Source organism: Sebastes fasciatus, chromosome 15, assembly GCF_043250625.1.
Source record: "Sebastes fasciatus isolate fSebFas1 chromosome 15, fSebFas1.pri, whole genome shotgun sequence".
NCBI lineage: Eukaryota > Metazoa > Chordata > Actinopteri > Perciformes > Sebastidae > Sebastes > Sebastes fasciatus.
The window spans coordinates 19,347,880-19,360,753 of NC_133809.1; the positions used below are offsets into that span (position 1 = coordinate 19,347,880).

The following is a 12,874-nucleotide window of genomic DNA, read 5'->3' on the forward strand; positions in this document are numbered from 1 at the left end:
AGCTAGGAATGGAGAGAAGCTTCACATAAACACAGTTGCCTTGTTTTAATCCAACTTTATTTCATTTAAACAAGACAGATTTAACACTGTATATATCATGTCAGGTTTCTCGCTAGGCTGTGAGTCGACTGTCTGACTTTCCAAGGTTTACAGGCAGACCCTCAAATGATTCACAAACAGCAACCTGTCAGGTTTTTTCAGCCCGAGAAATAGATCACTGACTTTTCATTTCTTTGGATTTCATTTTCATTTTCAAAATGATTTTTCTACTCAATCATCCTTAACTGAACTCTGGTACGCACAGTCTGCGACAACATCAGCTACCATGCAAATTGTTTCTATGAAAATAGTACCACCAGTCTATAAGGACCCACCAGAGAGTAACAGTGAATTACAGCACTTCTTGCTCATTTATCACGGCCCGGGGTTCAAACTTTAGTTGGAAAGACTGTTCAGATTGCGGCCAGGATTCTTCTCAAGAAGAAACGTGCTGCCAACAAGGACAGCCACAGCTGGAGAGGAAAATAAAGCCTCTTTCTTCAACATGAAATTTGCTGCCTTGACTTGGTGTAACATTTTGCAGTATTCATTTCTAAAATGGGCACCTAGTTCGGCAGTTCCCTCTTCAGACTTAATGTACAATGTCACGTCCCACACTGAAAGCTTTACTTACTATTTACTCACGGTGTGAATGGGCAATTTACACTAAATTTGATTCCACTGTAAAAACTAGGGTTGCACCAATACCAGTATCCGGTCCGATACTGTACTCATGTTCTCGTAACTACTCCGATACAACCTTATCCGATTCCACTGTACGGCAACGTGACGTTAACAAACAAGATTGCCTTGCATGCAGAGGTGCTGTGGTCGAAGTGCCTAACAAGCCGCCCTGCTGCAATGATAACCCAATAATCAGCTGCAGTGCGCAAAACAGGCAACTCAGTTCACCCGTCCAGGAGAGTTAGCATCCACAATGTTGCATGCATTGTCGCGGACACACGCAGACACTTAAGTCTCCACCGCATCAATTAGTTTAGCTGCAAGGTTGTCAGTTGTGTGTCTTCCTGGCATACTCTTTCAGGGTTTCCGCCAGTGTATTGCAAGCCCGGCGTAACGATAGCGAGTGTCCGGTCGAGAGAGAGAGAGAGTGTGTGTGACGGTGAGTATGAAGTTAGCACTAACTTTATAGCTGTGAACGTAACAGTGCAGTGCGTGTACAGTTTATTTGTCGTTGAATAAATGCTACAACTCCTCAAGACCCAAGCCAAGTTCCTGTGTCTTGGTTACCACCTGCTGATTAAAGTGAAGGGGGTTAGCCCCGAAGTTAGCAACAACTCCGTCTCAGGCGCACTTAAGGTGGGCTGACCTGACCTTTAAGGTGGACCAACTATTGTCCTTTAAGTGACAAGCCACTCCTCTGAGTTTTTAAAAAAAAATTTAATATTTAAATGGTTAATTATTAACATCCCTACTGCAAACTATGCTCTGTTTCAGGAAATCCAGAAAACACAAATTTGAATGTAAAATGTCAGCAACAGCATCATGTTGTATATTTATATATATACTGTATATGTTACAGTCAGAAAGTGAGGACCATCTGATGAAAAAAAAACATGTTTGTTATGGTATTATTAAGTACTTTTATTGGTACTCAGTATCAGCAAGTACCCACATTTAAGTACTTATACTTGGACTGAAAAAAGTGGTATTCGTAAAAACCTGTATAATAAACCTTGCAAATGTAAGTCCAATATTCACTCTGTTTTAGCTCCAACAGCTCCTGAGGGAAACATCTAACTGCTAAAAGCTACAATATGTCCACTAGCTAGTTGCTAACCTTTTGTGTGTGTTTTACGGTGCTGGGTTTTAAAAGTTATTTGCTGTGAGAGTCAACCAAAACAGGAAAGTTGCAGGTCAGAAAACCACAACAATAAGCTAAAAGACACTAAAATACTCCATGGAACTGAGGGGAACTGCAAAGTCATGAATAATTTACAGTGGGTTCATCACTACAAGCGAATCCTTTGACATACAAATAGTCATGTAATTTTGCATTTTGTAATATATATTGATTATAGCCTCTTTAAAAGGAAAACAAATCTGACAAATTCTCTATTCCTTTGTAGCGTTTGAAGTTAACTAGATAATGGTTTCAAATTAATAGTGTCACATATAAATTGATGATCTGTTGTCCAATTATCAAAGCATTTTTTCAGGCTTTTTTCACCAACTCTTATTCTCACTCTTAAAACTCAACAACCACGCAACGATAACAATCCTGTTAACACCCTGCAGATGCACACTGTGAACTTTTGGTGATCCCTCGCACGATGGTTTTACCAAAACTGACTGGACTTGAAAAGAAGCAGTTCCAGTAATCAATAAAATAATGACAAAAGGCCGGCCGCACTCTCCCTTTCATTAATCATTTGCGCGTCCTGCGGCAAATTCCAACAGAGTGACTTGTCCAATAAAAAGATGAAACATGTTTTTACTGAAATGTGCTGTTATGAAACACTGCATACTTACCGGGCAAGTTTTCTTTCCATATATTCCTGCATTTCATAATATCATAAGGCATGTCGAGTCAGTGTTGGAGACCTCCAGACACATAAATATCGACAGATTGCAAATGACCCCCGGGTGGCCTTAATAAAACATATTTTTCTTTTGTTTGTGTAATCGAAACACCAAACACATATTTCTTGCTAATGTACTGCAAATTTCATAGTATTAGCTGGTATTCAGAGAGCACAGGTCAGTGTTCAATGTAAACGAGCTGAATCTCTATAACTATAGTGTACATAGATACCTGAATAGCTGGAACAGCAGCTGCTATGTTATAAAGATTTTCTTCAGTTTCCCTCACTGCATAGCAACCATGTTTACTCATGCCTATCAACACAGATTCCCAAAAGGCAGCTCAGCGCTGCTACAAGGAAATCTGTATTACTCTTATTGGCTGTACTTATATGGCTAACTTGTTACAGATGTGTGATAAGAACTGTAATTATGCAGGAAAAAAAAAATCAAACATTTTTCTCCCTGGTACTGAACAATAAAATGTGCAATAAACTACGGTAACAAAAATGTAGTATCATCACCTCTCATTTTTTGGAATCAACGTCAATGTTGTTTTCACATCATTTATTAGTCTGTCTGTGTGTACATGTTGTTCCAAACGGTGTGTGTATCAATCAGGTGCAAAGCAAAACTACACATAATCAAAACCGGCCGTTCATTTGTGAAAACCTCTGACTCATGTCGATTTCGGTAAACGCACCATCAGATAATCAAGATCCAAAGGGCCTCTTCAGACAGTTACAGGCAGAGTGGAAAACTTCGATTTGACTTATTTTCGACTTCTCAACTGCAGATGTCACGTCTTCAAAGAATGATTATTGGTATCAGTGTCAGAGCCTGCAGTCTGGTATGGTCATTTATGTCTGTTTTTGATTGATTTAGTTACATAACCTCAATAACTCACTTTGGTCAACAATATAAGCTTGTTTGTTCTTTTGCTGGATTAACAAACAGCATATTGTTCTGTTTTGTGCGCTGGTGGTACCACCAGCCATACCAGACATTCCAGCCACCTCCATTGACAAATCCAGCCTGGCTTAAGCTTGAAGCCTTTAGCATACAATCTTAGTCACGGCCAAGTCTGTTATGTAATTGAAGTCTGCTGTTTCGGAGACTTTTACAGTGGCCATCCCTCTTAGCAGGACACAGTACGTGGACAGAGGCTGCCATATAAGGGAATAAGGCCACTGTGTCATCTCCAGAAAACACACTCCCAGACAGAAATGGTATGTGCTTTCTTCCACTTTTTCAGCTGTCTTTTATCTGTGTTGGTATGTGTATCTGTTTGTTGTTTGTCCATTTCTTTTTTTTTTGCATTAGTTTCCTGGAGGAACAGTTCTATCTGTAAATGTGGTTTCATAAGTATTTGTCTGAGACTGTGAGAGCCTGCAATTTGTTTATTGTAGCAGGAGGTTCTTTCCAATGTAGTCACGGCTGATGTCATGAGATTTTTGCTCGCTGAATGCATTGATTGATTGTAGCTCAAGTAGAGTCATATTCACCGGGGTAGCCGGAGACTACCGAGCCGCAGCGACATTTCATTGTGTTATCTAATGATGATTAAGGCAGAGTGTTTCAGGATGATCTCCCAGTAGTAGTGGGGAGCGTTTGATCAAAAATTACGCGTCTCTCTTTATTTATGGGGCGGCAAACAGTGCGGAGTGGCCACATAGTGCGGAGGGGCCACAAAGTCAAGACTGTTATCATTTGCATTCATCTTCAAAGACACCTACGCACATACACTCACACACTTCCCAGACTCACTGTGGTGAAGACGCTCCACTTTAGAGCTGTGAAATAAAACATCTGGAACAAACAGCATCAGAGTGGAATGCACAAGCCGTGTGTTTGTTTTAAAGACGTGTGATACTTCAATAATATGAAATGTTGCAGGAGAAGATCTGTGGCAAATTTGTGGTGTCTAACAGTGTGTGTGTGAGGTGTGCCAGAGTTTATGTATTAGATTGGGTTAAGCTCAGTCAAGTCAACAATGCGGTCATATCAGTGGATTTCATTCAAATCTTAACTGGGAGCTAAGTTAGATCTACCTCTCAGAAGTCAGAGGTACATCTGGGTACAATACCCAGAAAAGTACAACTAAAAGTACTCTTGTTGCTGGTATTGAGTAACTTTTTCATGTACAGTACTCGTAGTAAAAGGGAAGAATTACTCAGCAACTTGGGGTTATGCTGTTATCACTCAGTCAGGAGGAGAGAGACCTTTGACATGTTATAACAGGAAAAGCATAGGTGTAGTTAATAACATTGATGATGGCTGCATTCCATTTAGGGGAGTCAGTTCCTGGTATTGTCCATGCTGGTTCACTGGAACAGCTTACTGAGACACTTTATGGAACAAAGCCATTATTAATGTTATTAGTTATCAGTTCTTCTTCGCAGCTCTAAAGCAGTAGTTGCCAGGGGCAGCCATCAGGGCGACAGCAAAGTGAAGGTTACTGTTTTGGAGCAGTGAGAAGAATTTATTTCCAGCTAAACAAGTTGATTTTTTTCAGTCATGTCAAGAAGGGAACGAGTAAATTGGGGAAACTCTCGTGAAATGGTTAAGGTTAGGCATTGACCTTGAATGGTTAGGGTTAGGATAGGTTGTCGGGCAGCGAGTCTCGCAAGAGTTTTTGCAAGTTTTTGCAGATCTCAGATCACATTTTACAATTTGCGGGTTACCTTTGAGTCACAACATTTTTTTCCCTTGGTTGGTAAATTATGATATCGGATCGGTCCATAAACTGGCGTACTTGCGAAACCCGATACTGAATTTTGAGCAGTATCGGTACAACTCTATAATTACACTATAGACACTTTTTACATCACACGTAGTCGTTTGATCCATCGTTAATATGAAAATATTGATTAGAGCAGCTTTATGACATTATATTTTTTAGACATAATCAAGTTTTTCACCTGGCAGCTACAATATATAACTATAAATAAATGTTTTTTTGTTTTTTTACAGTTGCCTACAAAAGAGCTATGAACTATTGTTTGAACAATATTTTATTATTTGTAAATTAATCTTTTCTCTACTTTAATCCAAGTAATTTCTCTTCTGCTAGAATAGTCTGTACCATCTCTCTTTCCATGCATGAATCTAAAGCCTGACTGTCAGGGTTGAAAACCACTGATCCATTTTCATCTGTCAGAACATAAAATTATAGCTAATGCCAATACTCAGACACAACACAGGCTTGCACACATAATTTATAGAGCAAAACAGGGACAGAGAGAGGGAAGAAAGAGAAACAGATATTTAGGTCGCTGTCATTTAGCCACAATGATAAAGGCTACACACGAAACCCTTCCATTCCCAAGTTTCCAGCTTCCAGTTATCCCACACTAATTACTGAGATAACCAAAATATGAATACTTTTACGATGACTTTTTCATAATATCTTGTTTATAAACCAAATGATTGCATTGCAACATGATCCGAGCGCGATGCCAAAGGAAAAGGACGGTACAGATATAGCAGATTTAAAATTGTTTAGTGAAGTGTTGCATTGGCCACTTTCCCCGCTGGAGCTGGCTGTGTCTGTTCTTTGTCTGTGCGAGAGCTGCTACTCTCCCATTTCCTTCTTTCCTTCCCTCCTTCTCCCTGCTGAGGTAAAAATGAGTCACTGAGTCAGCAGCTGGTCTCCGTCATCCCCAATATCGCCCAGGATTCCACAGGAGACCAGCTGCCGAATCGCTGCACTCTGACAACATCACTTCCCCTTTGCCCTTCTATGGACATGTTCACTGCCGACAAAAAGGCCTGTAATGATAAGATCTATTAGATTTTTGTTCATGCAAGACCGTCTGTAATTTATATGTTTTGTTTAATGGCTTTTTGTTTAAACAAACCCTGTGTGTTCGGCCTCCAAAAGTACAATGCTGCAAATTCATTTTACTGCCGCCTTTCAAGAGTTTGTTTTCCCTATAGAAGCCATTGAAGGTGTACGTACATCATCGAGATCTGTGCTATTTTTCTCTCAGAGGCCACCTACATCAGCAGGAAACAGCTCCCGACAGCAAGGCAGGGGTTTAAAATAACACTCTCTGAAGAAAAAGCCTCAATGACTCTTTTAAGACCTCCATACTAGGGGTGGGCGATATATTGAATATACTCAATGTATTGCGGCTTGTTCTGCGAGGAATGTAGTACTATTGCAAACATCGAGTACAAATATTAATTGTCACGTGATTTTTTAAACCGTCGGCATGAGACTTGCTTTCGCTTCCTCCACGTCATTTCCCCTCACTCTCCTGGGTGAGTGTGTGTGGGGTGTGTGTTTTTGTATCTAGAGGGAACAGGGACAGAGCCTGGAGAGAGCGAAAAAAGTGAAGCGTGAAAAGCGAGTTTATTCGTGGTCGGAAAGGGTGACGGAAGATACTAGCCCCTACATTGTTTTGCGGTAAGTGTATATACTAGGGATTATCGTAAGAGCGTCTGAGAACTGGCTTCAAAATAAAAGGGACCAAGAACTGACTACAAAATAAAACTGATCTTCCGGTGAATGTGATCGGCAATTTCACTCATTTCAATAATAAGTAAAGAAATAAAACAAAATGAATAAATATTAAATAAAATTAATGATAATTTTTAAAAGAAATACCGCCTGCAAACTGTATTTCGGAGAAAATTTGAATTTCAAATGTGTGAATAATTAGTCAAACTTAATAAGAATACATTCCCAAAGACCAATCTGACTTCAGTATGACACCACCTCATAGTGTTCAGATCAGTTTATTAGAATGATCATGCTGGTATGATCGTACGCATCAAAGGGTGAAATCAAACAGTTGTTATTTTAGAGAAAATATGAAAATATTGAGATATATATTGTATATCGCGATATAGCCTATAAATATCAAGATATCATTTATAAATCATATCACCCAGCCCTACTCCATACATTATGGCAACTTTACAGTGACTTTGTTTCTCATGTTATGTGTTATATTTAACATCACACTGATATTCCATAAGTGATATGAAAAAGGCCAAACACATGGAGGCACATGAAACAAGCATCCCTTTCACCTAAGATTGTGGTTGTTTCAATCATGCAGATGTCTACAGCCATGCTAGCAACTACTAGTGATAATACTACTACAGTACTTCTACTATAACTAAGGCTTATTAGTTTTGCAGGTATTGAATCATATCAATCATCAGATTGGTGCTAGAGAAAAGGGGATCATCAAAGTTATCACTATTCTTCCTGAGGAGGACATGAATGTCTGCACCAAATTTAAACGTAATCTGTCAAATAGTTGTCAATGCGTGACTAAAAATCAAAAAAGGTCAAGCTGTTGGTGGTGCTGGAGGAAAAGGGGAATCGCCAAATTTTGTAAGATTCATCCTCTGGGTAGCATGAATGTCCGTACAAAATTTCATGGCAATTCATCCAACAGTTATTGAGAAATTTCAGTCTGGGCCTCAGTGGTGGGTTGACGTTGACACCAGCTAGCATCCAAAAGGCAGCTGTACTAATGCTTGGAATGGAGGATGTGGAGGATGTGGAGGATGTGGATAACGTGCGATTAGTCAACTTTATTTTGCAGTTTTATCCTGTGAGTTGGAACTCCGAGCAAATACTTGTTCTTTTTTTTATTTTGCTGCATAGAAGAGAAATGAATCATAAAAACAAAGGGAAGGTCTTTATTTTTGTCAGAGCTGTTGATTACGGATGAGTGGATTCCAGTATTGAATGTTTAAACGGAGGTGTTTAGTTTTCCCATTCCACTGGCTGAAAGGACAGGCAGGTCTCTGTCCATCTCATCTTCCTTCCCGTTTTCCTGGTAAGGGAGGTGTCGTGCCGTGTGCTGCTTATTTGAGGAGTCACCGTGCAGGCATGGTGGTGGAGATGAGTGCTGGATCTGTCGCTGCCTTCTGACAGCTCCCTCTCAGACAGCCCATTCTGCTTCATGTTTATCCACCAAGGCTTTGTGGAAAATAACGCCTGAATTCTTGGAGACAGGCCGGTCTCTCTCCATCCTCTCACCTGTTTTGTTTTCCAGGTGGAGTACTGTTGGACCTACCCGAGGGCCTTCTCCACTTATTCTTGGTCAGTTTATTGCTCCGCCTCATCTGTCCTCGGTTTTTGAAGAAAAAACAAAACAGTGGAAAGAACCCTAATGTGTTTTGCCTTTTGGAGAGAGGGAGATAAAATCACTACATTGCGCATTAATTGTTGCTTGGAGCCTCTTGTCTAGCTTTAAAAGAAATCTAGCTTTGTTGACTTTGGCAAGCTGAAGATGTTTTAGCATCGGAGCACAGGGCACCATTGTTTTTCAGCTCTATAATTGGCCATGCAGCCTGAAGCAAAGACATTCATTGATCCAAAACATTAACTTTGAGGATGACTGGGCGCACTTCAACAGATCGTTCCTTTCTCATTGGAAGTAGTCTGTAATGACCGAAAGCTTTGCAGAATTAACCCGTAGCAAGTACACATAGCCATTAATTCAAGTAGAAGGAATCATCTTCCAAAGAGGTAGCATTGTTCTTTATAATGCAAATTACTGTGTGAATGTTTACGCCTGTGACGTTAAATAAAGTTATAATTCTTAATTTCATGAAACCCCACCCTTTTTTGATTACGTTGCTGAGCAACATTTTTTCAGCAATAGCCATTCTATGTATTTCCATTACCTCTCTATATAGTGGTATTCATTGTTAGTGGTGGAGTCCGCCATCCCTAGCCTGGATTCACGCACAAATGATCCTGCGGCCCAATTTGCATGATTTACACAAGGGTGAAAATGAACTTTGCTTTCTGTCTGAGCACATTGTTAGTTGAAGAGTTGCAGGCCATGGACTGCGCACCTCCATCTTCTCAGCAAGATAATCAACTCTGTTTACTGTACCCGGCTTGTGTATGGACAGCTACTGCTGCACGGCAGCATGAAGTCAGGTCACTGTTGCAATTATTATTATTGACTGATTGAGTTTGTTTGGCTGCACTGTAAACAGATACACCAGTTGCTCTTCTGTTTTGTGTCTTTCTAGCAAGGTAGCTGCACAATGTGTTGAACTATTTAAACACACTTGCTCTTAGGGACAGCACACAAATGATTGGGGTGGGAAGGGGAGTTGAATCTTATATTTATTTCTATAAAACAGCTAGACCCTCCCAAGCCTTATTTAATAAGCATTTGTCCCAAATTTTGTAAAATGATTCCTTTAATCAAATGCAAAAAGCGATGCTGATTAGTTTCCAGAGAAGAATATTCAGCAATATTATAACAACAGAACACATCATCCCTTGATTATAAAGTTTACATTCTCGTGCCAGAAACTCTTTCATTCCTATCAACAGACTTTTTGGGGTTAGATTAGATGCCAACCAAGCCCAGAGGAATCTGTGTTGGGTGTTACTTTATGAGTTACTTAATGTTAAACAACAATTTGACCTCAGCATGGATTTAATAAGGATGTCTGCCATGCTCTGAGCTAATGCTGATTGTTCTCTAATGTAATTGCTGATCCATTAACACAAATGATCACTTAAGTGTAATCTTTTTTATCTGGATGGTTGATTGTGTTGAGCTCTCCATTAACAGCACTTACTGATAATCAAGATATTATCGTTGGATGTAGAATATCCACAGTATATCCTGATGTGGGCTATTATAAATGGTTAAGGGGACTTTTTGGGTTGTTAAGGGATAAACAGGGCGACCCCTCCCTGTGTGTGAGCTGTGGTGTTTGGCTCCCAGGCCTACATGACACCATGCCTCTGTAAACTGCTCGCCAGACTAACTTTCCCTCTCATTTGACTTCAGTGACTGCTTTTATTGTAGCTGTACATTCAATTTTGCACAGCTCTGGTGAGAAAGTGTTGAAATGCGTTCAAAGTCACGAAGAGAGGAACAGGAAAGCTTTTTTACAGCGTCCTCTGGAGAGAAAGTGTCTCATTGGAAACTCTCGGAGCAAACTCTCGGTCTCTGGATTCTGTCATTTGGTTTCAACCTCGTCTCACCCCGGGTCTGTTCTGTCCGGGGAATCACTTCACACCCCATTTTAAATACGCTGCAGTGGCAAGTCGAATGAGATTAGTAAGTAAAGGAGCCGACAAAGGCAGAGCTGTGGAGGCGATCTTGCATAATCACATCCAGTTAGTGCTCAATCTGAAATGAGATGAATACAAATGAGACCCCAGGGCAGCAGAACAAGCCTCAACATCTGCAGCTCTGCTCCGTTCTTCCTATCTTCTCAGAAAATATGGCTATCGGAAACCCCATGGCTGAAAACACCTCCACTCCATCATCTGGTCCTCTTTAAACACCCGGCAGCATCCGCCCGCTTACGCTCAGTCTTTGTATGATACTTCAGCTGGATCTGTCAACTTGTGGGTTTTTTTTCATTGTTGGCGCAATTTGAAGGAATTTTCTCGACTGCCACCTCATGAAAGAGTCAATTCTTCACTTTCCAAAAGCAACAACCTGCACGTGACCATTCTCACTAGAGCTGTCAGCGTTGTGCCTTTATCAGATTGATTCAGGGCCTTTCTTGATTCAATATTGATATGAACAAAAGGGCAACCAGTCATTTTATTTGGAAAAATGCAAATCACTCCACTTCCACAGCCATCTGGTTGTCATTTTGGCATGTGTATGCCTCAGAGTGTATGTCCACAAACTGTTGCTATGCAGAAATGCTGTATACAAGCCCACATCTGACCATTGGGGGGAGCATGTCCAAGTTGGCAGCGGGTCAAATGGCAAGCCCAAGTCCACGGAGGACAATGGGAGTGAGAGGAGGCCATTAGGAGGCAGGGAAGAGGGCTTTGAGTCACACAGCACAACAGGAGTGAATCACGCCTCTCTGCAGGGCCGGGTGACTGACTGGTGTTTGGATCCCTCACAGCCGTGGAAATGGTTGGAATCTAAGACACTTCATGTGTGTATACTGGACAGGAGTGTGTGCGGATGAGCCCACACACTCGTTAAGTCAAAAGTCACACATGCACATGCAAATATGCAGACACATGCGCATCAAAAAGGTAATTTTCTGTATTCTGCATTGTGCAAATTAAATATTTCCTATTCACAAAATGGGGGTCCGCGGGGGACACGACCTGCACTCTCACATTTTAAATCCAAAATGTCAAACACTACACATACAATAAAGTATGGAAACACTTTGGGTTTCACACATTGCAGGAAAAGCAGAGTTAGACAACGTGGCTAAAGCTGCATGCTAACTCTGTCATGGAAAGGAAACGTTATCGTATTGCGGTAACGTGCGGTCAAGCCAGCCCCCACTCGCATCTCTGTGGTCAAATTGGCCGACGCCACAACTGTACGGCACCCATATACTGACATTTATGGTAAATACAGTCAAACAGAGCTGACCATGGATGTATAAAGAGAACAGAGCTGACGGGGAGAGCTAACAACGGACAAAGTTAACACAAGTATACAAGTGTGACTACGTCCGATTTTCAAAATATGGTGTTAAAGGGAACTGTATATACAAAATACATATATGGAAATAAGATCGATTGGATTATATTCGCCAGAAGTATAAGACATTATATGTGCCTTATGAATTAAAAAGAAAATACCACTAATTTGTGAGGGAAATGTCTATTCTTTGATGTTTGGGTTGCTGGAATTTTTTTTTATAAATAATGCCTGACAAAGACTGATACATTTGACTTCAGGACATCTCTGACTACATACATGCTGAAAATCATACATTTTAATGTATTAATCTAAATATTTTTCAAATTAAAAGTCCCTGGAAGTGTATGATTCAACTTTTTCCCATGGCCTAGTTTTAAAAAAGTTAACAAAAATTGTAATAAATCATAATATCGAAATGCAATTCTTGTAGAGTATTGCAATTCTTATAGAATTGTGCAATACTTAAAAATTGCAATACATATTGAATCGGCACCCAGATCGGGAGATATGTGTATCATCCCAGCCTTATAATTAAAACATTTATTCAAAGTCAAAATAATTAACGATGAGCATATGTGGCATTTGTAAATTACTACTTCTATCATTTTATAGACCCTCATTTGAATCTCAAGAAAGTGTTTCTGTAGAAGGGAGAGAGAGCAAAAAGTGGCTCAGTCTATGATAGTTTACATACCACGGAGAAGACAAATTATGTGGACACAAACAGCAAAGACAGGAAGTGCTAAACCAAACACAAGAGGAACATGTCACCTTAATGCTAACCCATAGCTGACCCTGTGCCAGCTCCAGGTTGGTACAGACAAAACTAATATTAGAAACTGAGGGGATATTGGAGGGCTGTGTTAGATGAAAAAGAT

The 12,874-nt window shown here is 40.3% G+C and overlaps 1 protein-coding gene across 1 annotated transcript in view; it reads left to right on the forward strand.

Annotated features, from left to right (window-relative positions):
* Nucleotides 1–3,682: 3,682 nt before the first annotated feature.
* Nucleotides 3,683–12,874, forward strand: part of LOC141751983 (KATNB1-like protein 1) — a 45,252-nt gene continuing 36,060 nt past the window's right edge. The window contains exon 1 of the mRNA XM_074609687.1: nucleotides 3,683–3,812. The gene's annotated coding sequence lies outside the window, so the exon portion shown is untranslated. The remainder of the gene's footprint in view (nucleotides 3,813–12,874) is intronic.